General features: G+C 36.6%; 1 long non-coding RNA gene across 1 annotated transcript in view; it reads left to right on the top strand.

The window, feature by feature from the left end:
- Nucleotides 1–12,455, top strand: part of LOC115897673 — a 110,931-nt gene that overhangs the window by 18,747 nt on the left and 79,729 nt on the right. The window contains exon 3 of the long non-coding RNA XR_004057436.1: nucleotides 263–314. This is a non-coding gene — a long non-coding RNA (uncharacterized LOC115897673). The remainder of the gene's footprint in view (nucleotides 1–262; nucleotides 315–12,455) is intronic.

The following is a 12,455-nucleotide window of genomic DNA, read 5'->3' on the forward strand; positions in this document are numbered from 1 at the left end:
ATACTTAAAATCACAACAGAATACTATTCAGTAATGAGAATGAAAGATCAAGAATGACCCAGAATGATAATAAGGATATCCACAAGATGGATAAATCTTACAAAGCTAACATAGAACAAAAAAAGTGAGACATAAAAGAAGACATACTACAAGCTAAATAAAATAAGGTTTTATTGACGATGTTAGGATAGTCAATACCCTTTATGAGACAGGAAGCCTGTAACGTTGATGTGTTTATTAGAATTTTTCTTTACCCCCGTAGGTGACACAGAAGACTGAAGAGGTATACAGAAGGAGAAATGTTTCTCCCCCAGGTAGGTTAATTCTCTGGTAAAGTCTTCTCCACAGTGGGGCAGACTCAGCAACAAACTATTAACACAAATTAGCCAGGAAATGCAAAACTATGTGGCTGAGGTTTTATTCTGGTTATGCCTTTATGATAAATGTGGCTATAAAAATCTGTACTTTCTAATATGGTTGTTTCTTTAGGACAGTGTCTGAATATATATTTACTATATATTGCTAGGATGAAAGTTTCTGGGTTAAATTGTACAATATTTAAGACTCTTAGTGACTATTGTTTTAAAGACTGGGACTAAGACATACAATACTATCTGTCCCCATCACCTCCTGATCAAGTCAACTTTCCCATTAAGGGAGGAGACTTGTGTAATTCACCACCTAAGCACCTTTTAATAGCTACTTCTCTTTAATATCCACTTTTGCTTCCTCTCTAACTGCTAAATTTGCTTTTTATTTACTATTGGGCTCTTACAGTCCCATCTTTAACCAACTTAGACATACTTTCTGTAATGAGGCTTTCAATAAATGGAATTACCCTTTAGAAATCTAGATAAATACTCATCGTGTTCAGTGTCTGTAACTTTCACATGTGTTTTAAACCAAACTCCTTTATTAAGATTGTCCAAATGAGTTATTTCCCCTTAAAATGAAAAAAAAAAAAATCACATCCAACTGATTCTACCTTTCCCAACTGACATGAAATGAAGCACACAAATAAAAGACTAAAACAGAGTCAGGTCCACGTCTTAGTTCTGCTAAAACTCTTCCAGAAAGCCAGCAGCATCCCTGTTCACTGGTCTGTGATGCTTGACTTTACTTACCATCAATTAGCCAGTTCTTGTTGTTTCCTGTATTTACCATGAAAAGAGTACTGACAGATATTAAGAGCTGATTAAGAAAGTGAAGTGAGTGAGGGAGCAGAAAGTTGGAAGCTTGAAATAGTTACCAAGACAAGGATGAGGGCAGCAGGAAGGACTGGGAAAAGAAGGCTGGTTAGTAAAGATGTGGTGAAAGTTGGATCCAGGTGAATCATAGGAAGAGATACAGAAGCTCGTGGCTTATTCTTGAGGGTGTGCAAATCCAAGGGAGTTTAAACACCCAAAATTCTTAAATTACAAAAGTCCGACTGAGCATCCGAACCTCTCTATTGATCCAGACCCTACTCGAGGAGAGCACAAAACTTCATTTTGTCATTTGGGATTTTAAGTTTTCAGTCTCTAAAAATGGCTGGACCAGAGGATAGCTAAAGTCTATGTATGGTCTTCATATTTGTAGATAATTTGTTTTAAAACTCCAGTTAGCACACGGGCTACTTTTTATGCTTTTTTGGGGGGGTCTTCATCTTGATACTTATACAGTGTCTGGCATTCTTTAGGTAATTGTGGCTGATTTGCTTTAATTCTTTTCCGCATGCAAGTGGAAAGAAAAAACAATTGGAGGAAAGACCTTAGACAAATACTTGGTTTTTGTTTCCTCCATTTTGCGAAGGCTTCCACATTCTGCGTGGAACATAACAGCAGTCCATGCAGGGACAATATGCCTTTCATACAGGCAGGACTGAAATAATTCCCAGCAGAGGTTCAGAACTCGACTCCAAGCTGTTGTTGTTAAGCACTGAACCAATGGAGGCCCTTACTCTTGGCAACAATTGGGGCTTTTTCCCAAGATACTGCCCCCATTTTTCTTTTCAACCACAAACTAGGACTGTGGTTCAAAATAGAAAAGCACCTTTTAAAAATAAACTGCAGCCATTGAGAGGGTTTCATTATACTGTAGAATCTTGAGACCCTTTGATACAAAGGCAGATTTCAATACAGCATAATTGGAAATATTTTCTAGGGGTAGAAACCAGACCAATTCTTATGTTCTTTTACTCAAGGGGGCTCTGAACATTTTTGATGACAATATTTGTTCTATTTTATTTTGTAACACTTTCATTTGCTAATATTACAGAGAAACTAATCAGAAATAGGGAAGAATATTTAATTGCTCATTTTATTAGTTACTTTGGGCTGTCATAACAAAATGTCACAGACTGGATGGCTTAGACCACAGAAATTTTTTTTCTCACAGTTCTGGAGGTTTGGAAATACATGATCAATATGCTGCCAGAGTTGGTTTCTGATGAGGCCCCTTTCTGTGACTTGCAAAGGGCTGCCTTTACATGTGGTCGTTCCCCTGTGCTGCACACTGGGAAAAACTCAGGGGTCTCTTCCCTTTCTTATAAGGACATTAGCTCTATAGGATTAAGGCCCCATCCTTATGACCTGAGGTAACCTTAATTGCCTCCTTAAAAGCCCTGTCTCCAAAGTCAGTCTCACTGGGGATGAGAACTTCAAATATGATTTCGAGAAGGATAGAAATAAGTCCATAACATGGATATTTTATTAAATATTTTTAAAAGCAGCAATGGAGCAAAAAGTGGATTATTTACATATTTTTTTTTCATGTTTGGCTTTAACATAGAAAATTTTAGATTCAAATTTACTATCTTTTGATAAAATTCTAACTTTGTAAGGCTATGTTCAATAAAGTATACTGCCTTTAACATTAACTAAGCAACACATAATTATTAAAGAAACTTGTCTCCAACAGTTCTCTTATAAGATCGAAGTTGAATAGAAGTAATTTTTATGTTATCCTGAGTTGACAAATTGTATTAGTCTGTTCTCACACTGTTATAAAGATACTACCAGAGACTGGGTAATTTATAAAGACAAGAGGTTTAATTGACTCACAGTTCTGCGTGGCTGGGGAGGCCTCAGGAAACTTACAATCATTGTGGAAGGTGAAGGAGAAGCAAATACCTTCTTCACAAGGTGGAAGGAAAGAGAAAGAGCAGGGGAAACTGCCACTTACAAAACCATCAGATCTCATGAGAACTCACTCACTATCAGGAGAACAACATCAGGGTAACTGCTCCCATAATCCAATCACCTCCTACCAGGTCGCTTCTGTGACGCATGAGGATTACAATTGGAGATGAGATTTGGGAGGGGACACAGAGTCAAACCATATCACAAGTATTAAGCAGTAAGAAAATATTTTGGTGTTCATTTCCTTGAGACTAGTGAGAGGTGATGATGGATAACTTGACACTGAGATATAAAATTTAAAAATTAAACCTTGTGTGTACATGTACACACTCATATGTGTGTGTGTGTGTGTGTGTGTGTGTGACCATTTAATGTAGGGGCCAAAAATACCTGTAAAATCCTAAAAAAAATTATTTAATATTAATTATCCTTTTGGGAAATTAGGTAAAAATTAAATTATGATTTAGAACAGGGGTCTCCAACCCCTGGGCCAGAGACCAATACCAGTGTGCAGCCTGTTAGGAACCGGGCTGCGTAGCAGGTGGTGTGTGGTGGGCAAGCCAGCAAAGCTTCATCTGTATTTACAGCCACTACACATCGCTTGCATTACTGCCTGAGCTCTTCCTCCTGTCAGATCAGTGGCAGCATTAGATTTTCATAGGAGCGCAAACCCTATTGTGAACTGTGCATGCAAGGGAAATAGGCTGCACCCTCCTTATGAGAAGCTAATGCCTGATCCTCTGTCCCTGTCTTCCATCACCTTCAGATAAGACTGTCTAGTTTCACAAAAATAAACTCAGGGCTCCCACTGATTCTATATTATGGTGAGTTGTGTAATTATTTCATTATATATTGCAACGTAATAATAATATAAATAAAGTGCACAATAAATGTATTGCACTTGAATCATCCTAAAACCATCCCCCACCCGCAACCAGTCCCTGGGAAAATTGTACTCCACAAAACCAGTCTCTGGTGCTGAAAAGGTTGGAAGCCACTGATTTACAGCCTTCAGTTCAGGCAGCTGGAAATATGTGAAATATATTTAAATAAAAAAATAATCCCAACAGAAATTGAAATAAGTAAAGATATCATTCAACTATCTGAAAAGCATGAATTGCAAAAAAAATTCATTCTCCAATAACGCTAGAGAAACAAGTATTTTGTATCAAACTAAATTGATGAAACCACTACTGCTTTCGAAGTAATATTTCTTTCAAACTATGGATTGATACCGTTGACTACTAAAAACATTCCCTAAGTCTTAATTTTGTTATTATCATAAACAGAAAACTGCATAGCCAATGTTTCAATATTTGATGTTTTTATATATATTTTTGATGCAGATATTGCAGCATCTGTTAGATATTTCTTGAGTAACTTCTGTTTATATCTGGTGTAATTTCCTCTAGATAAATTAACTATGTAATTTATAGTACTTTAGAGGTGATTTAAATTAAAATCATTTTATTTCTCTCTATCAATGCTCAGTGGAAACTGCACTCAATGGTTCAAACTTCATTTCTGTCTTCTAAGCAAAGTGTGCTTGTCTTTTTGCTCTGAAAACTTCAAGATGATTTAAATTCCTGAATAACATGTAGGAAATGTTTTAGGTGGTAACACTGATTTTATGGTTAGGAAGTATGAGTTGGAAGTACTAGTAAATGGGGAAAATGGTTTCATAGCTGCAATATTCGTACACTTTGTTGCTGTACTTTCTCCAGTGAAATGATTTCGTTGTGCTTAACTATTCAATTATTTTGAGTGATTTGCAATATTCAAGATAAAATGAAGTCGTTACCACCATGAAATTCCAGCCTGGAAATTGAAAGAAAAATCTCTTGCATTTATAGAACTGGAATGCGGGTGGCATTTAAGGCCCTTCAGTTGAGAAAATTGTTTTGGTCGGCAAAGCTGGGCTCAGTTTAGAGTAAATACAATTTGGAATAAATAAATCTCTTTCATAAGCAGGCTCAGATGGTTGGTTCTAGCACCAAAGTCACTACGGAGATTTTCATGCCTGCAGAAATAATGCTCTGTTAAATTTATATCATGTTTGCATTTTGTAAGCCATTAACTTGGCTCTAGGAGGCACTGTTGCAGATAGATGTCAATTTAATGAGGCAATTAACTCAGGACCTTGTTCCTGTGATGCTTTTGGCACAGATGCCTACACAACTGCAGGAAAAGTTACGATTTTGGTTGTTCCACAAAAACATTATGTAGAATAAAAGAATATTGCTGCTGGTGTCTTTTTATTATTTGGACACTTTTATTTCATGTATACTTTTATCTTTTCTCTCCCCCATCATTCTAATGTAGAGTTTAATTGTATCACATTAACTTTCAAATAGCTTGTAATTTTACAGGTTGAGAAGGTAACATATGATGCCACAGTTCTCATGGTTTTGTCCACATTCAATTCACCATCTAGAATCATAGATCTTTTTTTTTTTTTTTTCTTTTTTTGAGATGGAGTATCACTCTTGTTGCCCAAGCTGGAGTGCAATGGCACGATCTTAGCTAACTGCAAACTCCGCCTCCCAGGTTCAAGCGATTCTCCTGCTTCAGCCTCCCGAGTAGCTGCGATTACAGGCGCCCGCCCTAAGCCTGGCTAATTTTTGTATTTTTAGTTTCGCCATGTTGGCAAGGCTGGTCTCGAACTCCTGACCTCAGGTGATCTGCCCGCCTCAGCCTCCCAGAGTGCTGGGATTACAAGTGTGAGCCACCATGCCTAGCCTAGAATCACAGATCTTTTGACAAATATATGACCAAGGATCCTCTGCCTCCCAATATTTTAATCTTCAAAACGGGGAAGGGCTCAGGTGGAAGAATGGTGTGCAGCAGTACTTTTTCAAACATAACCCCACGGGCATTGTCTGAATCCTATACTTTTCCTGCCCTATGCACAGTGTATCTAATAGCTTTCCTGTCTTTTTTTTTCCCCCATCACATCAGCTTGGTTATAAACACCAGTTCAGCATGGATGACTCCCTAAATTTGATCTTTATTTACTTGCTAACTGTCCACTTCAATAGGATCTCATCTGCATCAGGCCAGGGATTTTTGTCTATTTTGCTTATTGCTATAGTTATCAAATATAGAATAGTGCCTGGCAAATAGTAAGCACTCAGTAAATAGTATGTGAATAGAAAAGACAAGGAAAAACATCTAAGAGGACTGCCTTTCACCAAGAGATCATTTTCATCAAAAATCATCTCACAGTTCCTTACAGATTCCTCTCTTTTCTGTTCTAAAGTAAGCCCCTCTTCACATATTTCATGAAAATGTACACCCACCTCACCCACAGAAAGCGTCTGTTGAAGTCAAACAGTCCAGGGTTTAAATCTTAACTCAGTTGTCTACTTAGCTACATGGATTCGTAAGTCATATAACATCTATGAACCTGAACCTCAGTTTTGTAATCAGTCATAAATATTATTGACTTGCAGATATAAGATTTAGAGATAGCCAAGATTGCGTCTGTGAGAGGCTCAAAAGGGAAAGGTAGTTATTGCTATTCCTTTTATTATTACTGGAAAGTATTTTAATGTTCTTAATAAGAACAAAATTTAACTGATTTTTATTAATTACCTACTTATTTGAAGGTGTTTTTTGTTAGGCACTGTCATAGTGATGTTTACCTTTTTCTCTTGAAAGAAACTAGGGTCGAGGCAAATCATCGTAATCCAGTTTGATTTGTGGGGGCGCTGGTTTCCCTCCCCTCTTTGGATATAACACTTCAGGGTCTCCACGGAAACTGGTAGTGTTTACTAGGATTCCTCCTCCATGTTGAGTCCTGATTTCCAGGTTTTGTCTCCTTGAACCCTTAACAATTTTGGGAACTGCTTCCTTAGCTTCTCAGTATCGAGATCCCACACTCGTGGGTTAGCAAATGCCCCAAAGGGAAAAGCTACACTGGTTGTTGAGGAAACACCTGAGCTTTGCTTTTCTTCAAAACGTGTATCTCTTAAGGTCAGGCTGACTTGATTTTTCTGCAATGCCTTTGGTCAAATTTTGTAAAAAATATTTTCCCTTACTCTTCTTGTTTGTCTCATTGTGAGAGTTAGTCTGTAATAGTTTATCTGCCAATATCATAAGAAAAATCTGTAATATTAATATTTAGAAATGATATATTATTATTCACAAGAGTTTTTCTCAAAATCATCACTATTTTGAAGCAATAATTCCATATCACCTTTAATGTTTGTAATTTGGTAAATTTCACAAAACATGCTCTGAGACCACACATTATGCAGCTGAATTTCTAGGTAATGGTGGTCACTCATTGTAATCAGTGTCTTTGAAGCCCCTCTATTGTCTTACTATCATTGAACTTCAATTCACATTTGCATTTAAATATCTCATATTTCACACAAGCCGATTTAAAAAATGGGGCAGTGTATTACATACAAGTGAATCAAGGACAATTTGGGATAATATTGACCAGATTGCCTCTGATGCTGGCTGCAAAGAAAAAGAAGAACCAGCTCTCCTTTGAGATTTGGGGTGAAATGCATCTGTGTGCAGACAACTTTCAGTGCAGATTTGCCTGTAGTACTTTGTTTACTTAACATGGCTGGCTGACTGTGAAGGCCTCAATGTCAGGCTACATTAGCATGCGCGTACATGTAAAATTAATCAACAGACCCAGCAACTGGCAGCATAGTCCCCCTAGAGCCTGGGGTTAAACATCTGTCTGGAGTGATGTTTCCTGAAAAGCTTTATATAATGGCCAGAGGAGCTCCGAGTAGGCACTTAGTGTGGAAGGAAGGGCAAGACAGATACTTGAAGGGAAGTGCTAGGTTTCAGTGGACTGACAGCCTCGCCATTTTACCCAAAGGTTACAACCTTAGACTCCAAAAGCTTTTAAGGCTTCTTGCTTCTGTATTGCTTGACTGCCTTTAGCATTAAGCACTTCTGACCAGGAGACTCTCAGCATATGTCTTTTTCAGCATTTCTCTAATGGAGATGAAAGTGTCTGAATCTTTAAGAAATATTTACCCCATAGATCACAACATTAACTTTGTGATAGTGGGCTGAACTATTTTTTTTTTTCATGTTTTTTCACTGTAAAATAGAACCAGTAGGGTTTAGATCTATTTTGAGGTGGCTTAAAACATCAGAAAGTTTTATTCCTAGTATTTGACAAAGTTTCTGATGTGTTAGCAGGAAGCACGGTACAATTGAAAGAACATGAGTTTTGGCTGAATTCTGGGCTCTGCTACGAATTAGCTTTGTGACCGAATCTGTCTCCTTGTTCATTGAAACACACCGTGCCATCTCCTTAGGGACGTTACCTATAAATCTAGATGGGCTCATATGGATTGTGTTCTATTTGGAAGGTGCTCTGTAAGCATTGTCACCCTGGAATCAGACTGAAGAGATCACTCTTATTTGGTTGGTTGTTACCACAAGTAATATTTTTAAAGAAATTGAGTTCTGTATAGATGGTCTACAAATATACAAATTGTTAATAGTGGGGTAAAACAAAACTTGAACAGTGGCAAAAATAACTCCTTCCACTTAGCTGTTGAAGGCTGCTGAAGAAATGCAGCAAAATTACAATAAATCCACCTTAAGGCAATTTATTTAGAATGGAGATAGGCACGGGAGAGGTTCCCCTGGGTGGAAGTGAACAGATGCATCATCAAGTATCAGTCATTAGAAAGTGAGTCGGCTGTCATGGAGTTGAATCTCGGGGTTTCTTGTTCAATGTCTTTGCATTGAATGTCTGAAGGTGCTCTATTAGTGAAGTAAGAAAAAAAGTGATTAGGATTTATACGTGTTTCCTTAAATTAGTTTGATTTTAAATAACAGGCGCTTTTTTGCTGTTTCTTAAACTTAAAATGAACTCAATTTATACAGTATATGAGATCGACTGTCTTTCTTTGGGAAATGAATGGACTTGTAGTCATAAGCTTTGAATTTTAACAATATTCTGCTCCTATCACCTGTGACCTTGGGCATGTTAATTAAACTTCTGGAATATCATCTGACTCATCTAAAATGAGAGTTAAAAAAGAGATTAACTTCTCAAAATAGCTTCTTGCTCAGAGAGTAGATGAAACATAGTGCAATATTTAGATTATTTGCTATCTTGATGCTGAAACAGCTAATTAGAATTTGGGGAGACAGTCAGAGTCGGGTACAATTGTTGATCTCAAGAATAAAAGTGGACAGTATAGTTGTTTGTAGATTAATGACCCCACTGCAAATGTCCAATTCCTAATCCCCAGAATCTGTCGATATGCACCTTACTTTTGGTTTTGTTGAGGTAATCGTATCAGCGTTCTGAGATGGGGAGATTATCTTGAATTATCCAAGTAAGCTCAATGTCATCATTTGGGTCCTTAAAAGTGGAAGAGGGAGCCAGAAGAAATCAGAGTGACGCAAAATGGAAAGAAATCAATCTGCCCTGGCTAGCTTGATAATAGACAGAAAAAGGAGACCTTGAGCTAAGGAATGTCAGTGGCCTCTAGAAACTTAAAAATGCAAGGACATAGATCTCCCCTGTAACCTACAAAAAGGAATACAGCACAGCTGACATCTTAATTTTAGTCCAGTGAAGCCATGTCATGCTTTTAACCTACAAAACCATAAAATAATAAAGCTGTGTTGTTTTAAGGCATTGAGTTTATGGCAATTTGTTACAGCAAAAATTGAAAACTAATACAAGGCCTAACATGGTGACTAGCACACAGAAGCGTCTCTATAATTGAAGGAAGGTTTAGATTTGTTGGGTAAATGAATGAATGAATGAATCAGTATGATAAACAACCATATGGAGCTTTTTGAGGAAAATGACTAAATGGACCAAGGGCTTTTCACTTCCATACTTCTTATGCATCCTTTACATTTACAATTGAGATTCTCTTCTTTGGGAAGAGTACCTCACCCTTAAAAGCCCACCTCTCTGCCTATCAGCACATATGCATGCTTGCCATTGCAGACGTGCTGTGATGCAAATACTAGATTACGAAGCCATCTTCCTAGAATGGAAGTTGTTGGAGAGAAAGATTTTGTCATCTTCATTTTTCTCTCCTGGTGCTCAGCCCAGAGTCCAGCCCAAGTCATAATGTAATAGATAATGGGTGAAAGAATGAATGGAATGAAGGATGGAAACCAGGAAATGACTGAGGGTTTCATTTGTTCAGGTTTGATCAAATACTTTTGAAAATTGAAGCATATTTGAGTATAGTAAACTGCTAGGAAGTTTCGAAGAGTGCCAAATCCTCAGTGCCTGATTCTCCAAGCCTGAAGTATTTGATAAAGCTACTTCTCACTTGTTTGAACATGTTTGTATTAGTTGTAGTGTGCTAAATTCTGTAAAAATTAATGCTAACATCTGTGTAGCTTCACACAACAAAAAATTGCTTCTGGTTCACAAATGTTTTCAAGTGTTGTGAGTGGTATTGGTGGTGGTGATAGGAATCTAGCTTCTCCCAGACAATCACATTCATAGGCAGTAGCTGAAAGAGGCTATCTCTTCAATATGTTAGTTCTCTGGTTTTCCTGGCCATCTATGAATAGTCAAAAATCAGTGAATATAATGAGAGCATTCACACATGCTCTTAACTAAACTGGACCAGAAAAAGATACTACATCCACTCACATTTCATTGTAGATGCCAAGATCATGCCCCACCAAAGTAGAAGTGGTTGAGAAATGTATTTTAGCTTTATGCAAAGGAGAAAAATCAGGTTTTGTGAACATTTTGCCAATTTCTTACATAGGCTTCTTCCAAAACCACTTTAATTTTCTGTCCATGTGTAGGAAACAGTAATTTCATACCCAGGGGAGAAAACCTAATGTCCAATGTAAGGTCCAATGTACTCAAAATCCAGGCTCTCCGGGATTTGAAAATGGTGTCCTGCCATTGTTCTGATTAGAGTTCCCTATTATCTGGCATTTAATTAAGCTATATCTAATCTATCAATCAATCTAGCTAGCCAGCTACCTCTAAAACAAAAACAAAAAAACAAAACAACAACAAAAGAAAACTAGCTGTATTGAGTAGTACTCTTGGCTGCATGGAATTTATCTCCAATTATCAATAATGCGAGTGTCTTACAAAAGCATCTATGGTGCTTACTTCTTTTTCGTCTACACATTCTGTAGGCATGAGGTCGTCATTGTGTTAGACCAGCATGACGTGATGATATTTACTGTGACGATCGAGATCTCTGTGGCTCAGCATGGTACAAATTAGGAAAATTGATCTCAGAGACACAGCAGACAAGATCTGTCTTACAGGACATGAAAATTAAAGAACACAAAAGCCCTGCTTGTCATGTTTTCTCTTTATTGAAATGAGATAGAAAAAAAGTCTCTTTGCAAATATGAATACAGGTATCAAGTATTTTATCTCATTTATGACAACATCCAAGATCGTGACTGCAATTAGAATTACTACTTGGTTAAGTTTATGGTAGTGTGTTGCCTTTTTACAAAGTCTTGTTTATTGGCCTAATTGGACGATTGATTGATAGATTAGATATAGCTTAATGAAAGATTAAATGTATATATTCATGCAGATAAAGATATACGCAGGTACTATATTTGTTACAGTAAATAAACTTACAAATGAAGCATAATTTCTTATTTCAAGGAGTGAGAGCTTAGAAAGATGTAAACAGTATTTATATTCAGGATAATATTAGAGATGTATTTTTTATATTAAATCTAAAAAGCAGCCAGCAATTCAGCAGTGTTGACAGGCACAGTCAGCAAGGGATAATATCTAGACATCAACAAAAAGTTTTGAAACTTTGAAAACAAAGATATTATCTTATAAGCTGCCAGAAAGCAAGAAGTGATGAATTGTGAAGATAAATAATTTTGAATTTCAATACCAAGCCCCTGTTGAAAGAAGAATGCGGGAGAAGTTGAATAAAGATAATTGAATTTATGTCAATATAACTTGGTCAAAATGATTTTTACTTTAAAGGCAGAAAGGGAATGAATATGAAATTTAGAGACCAAAATAATTTGTCAATTGGTAATCTCTATTGCAAAGTTTAAAGCAAGAGATTTAGAACTTAAAGAACAATATAAGTTTAGGGAATATAGTTGGTTTAAATGTTAACATAGGTTTAGATTTGTTAAGCAAAATACAGTAATAAAAATAAGGCAATATAGCATGACGTGTAAAATATTTTTTCAAGTCGTTTGTAACCAAGATAAAATAGCAAAATTTATATAAGGATTATGAAGCAGTATTAATCTAGTTCCCAAATTTTCTTCAGCAAAATTAAGAGTTACTCAGAAAAAAGTAACTGAAGAAATAAAACGAAACGAATTATCAAAAGTTACTTAAAAACTATTTGCTAAAGT

The sequence above is a fragment of the Rhinopithecus roxellana genome, chromosome 5 (assembly GCF_007565055.1).
Source record: "Rhinopithecus roxellana isolate Shanxi Qingling chromosome 5, ASM756505v1, whole genome shotgun sequence".
Lineage (NCBI taxonomy): Eukaryota > Metazoa > Chordata > Mammalia > Primates > Cercopithecidae > Rhinopithecus > Rhinopithecus roxellana.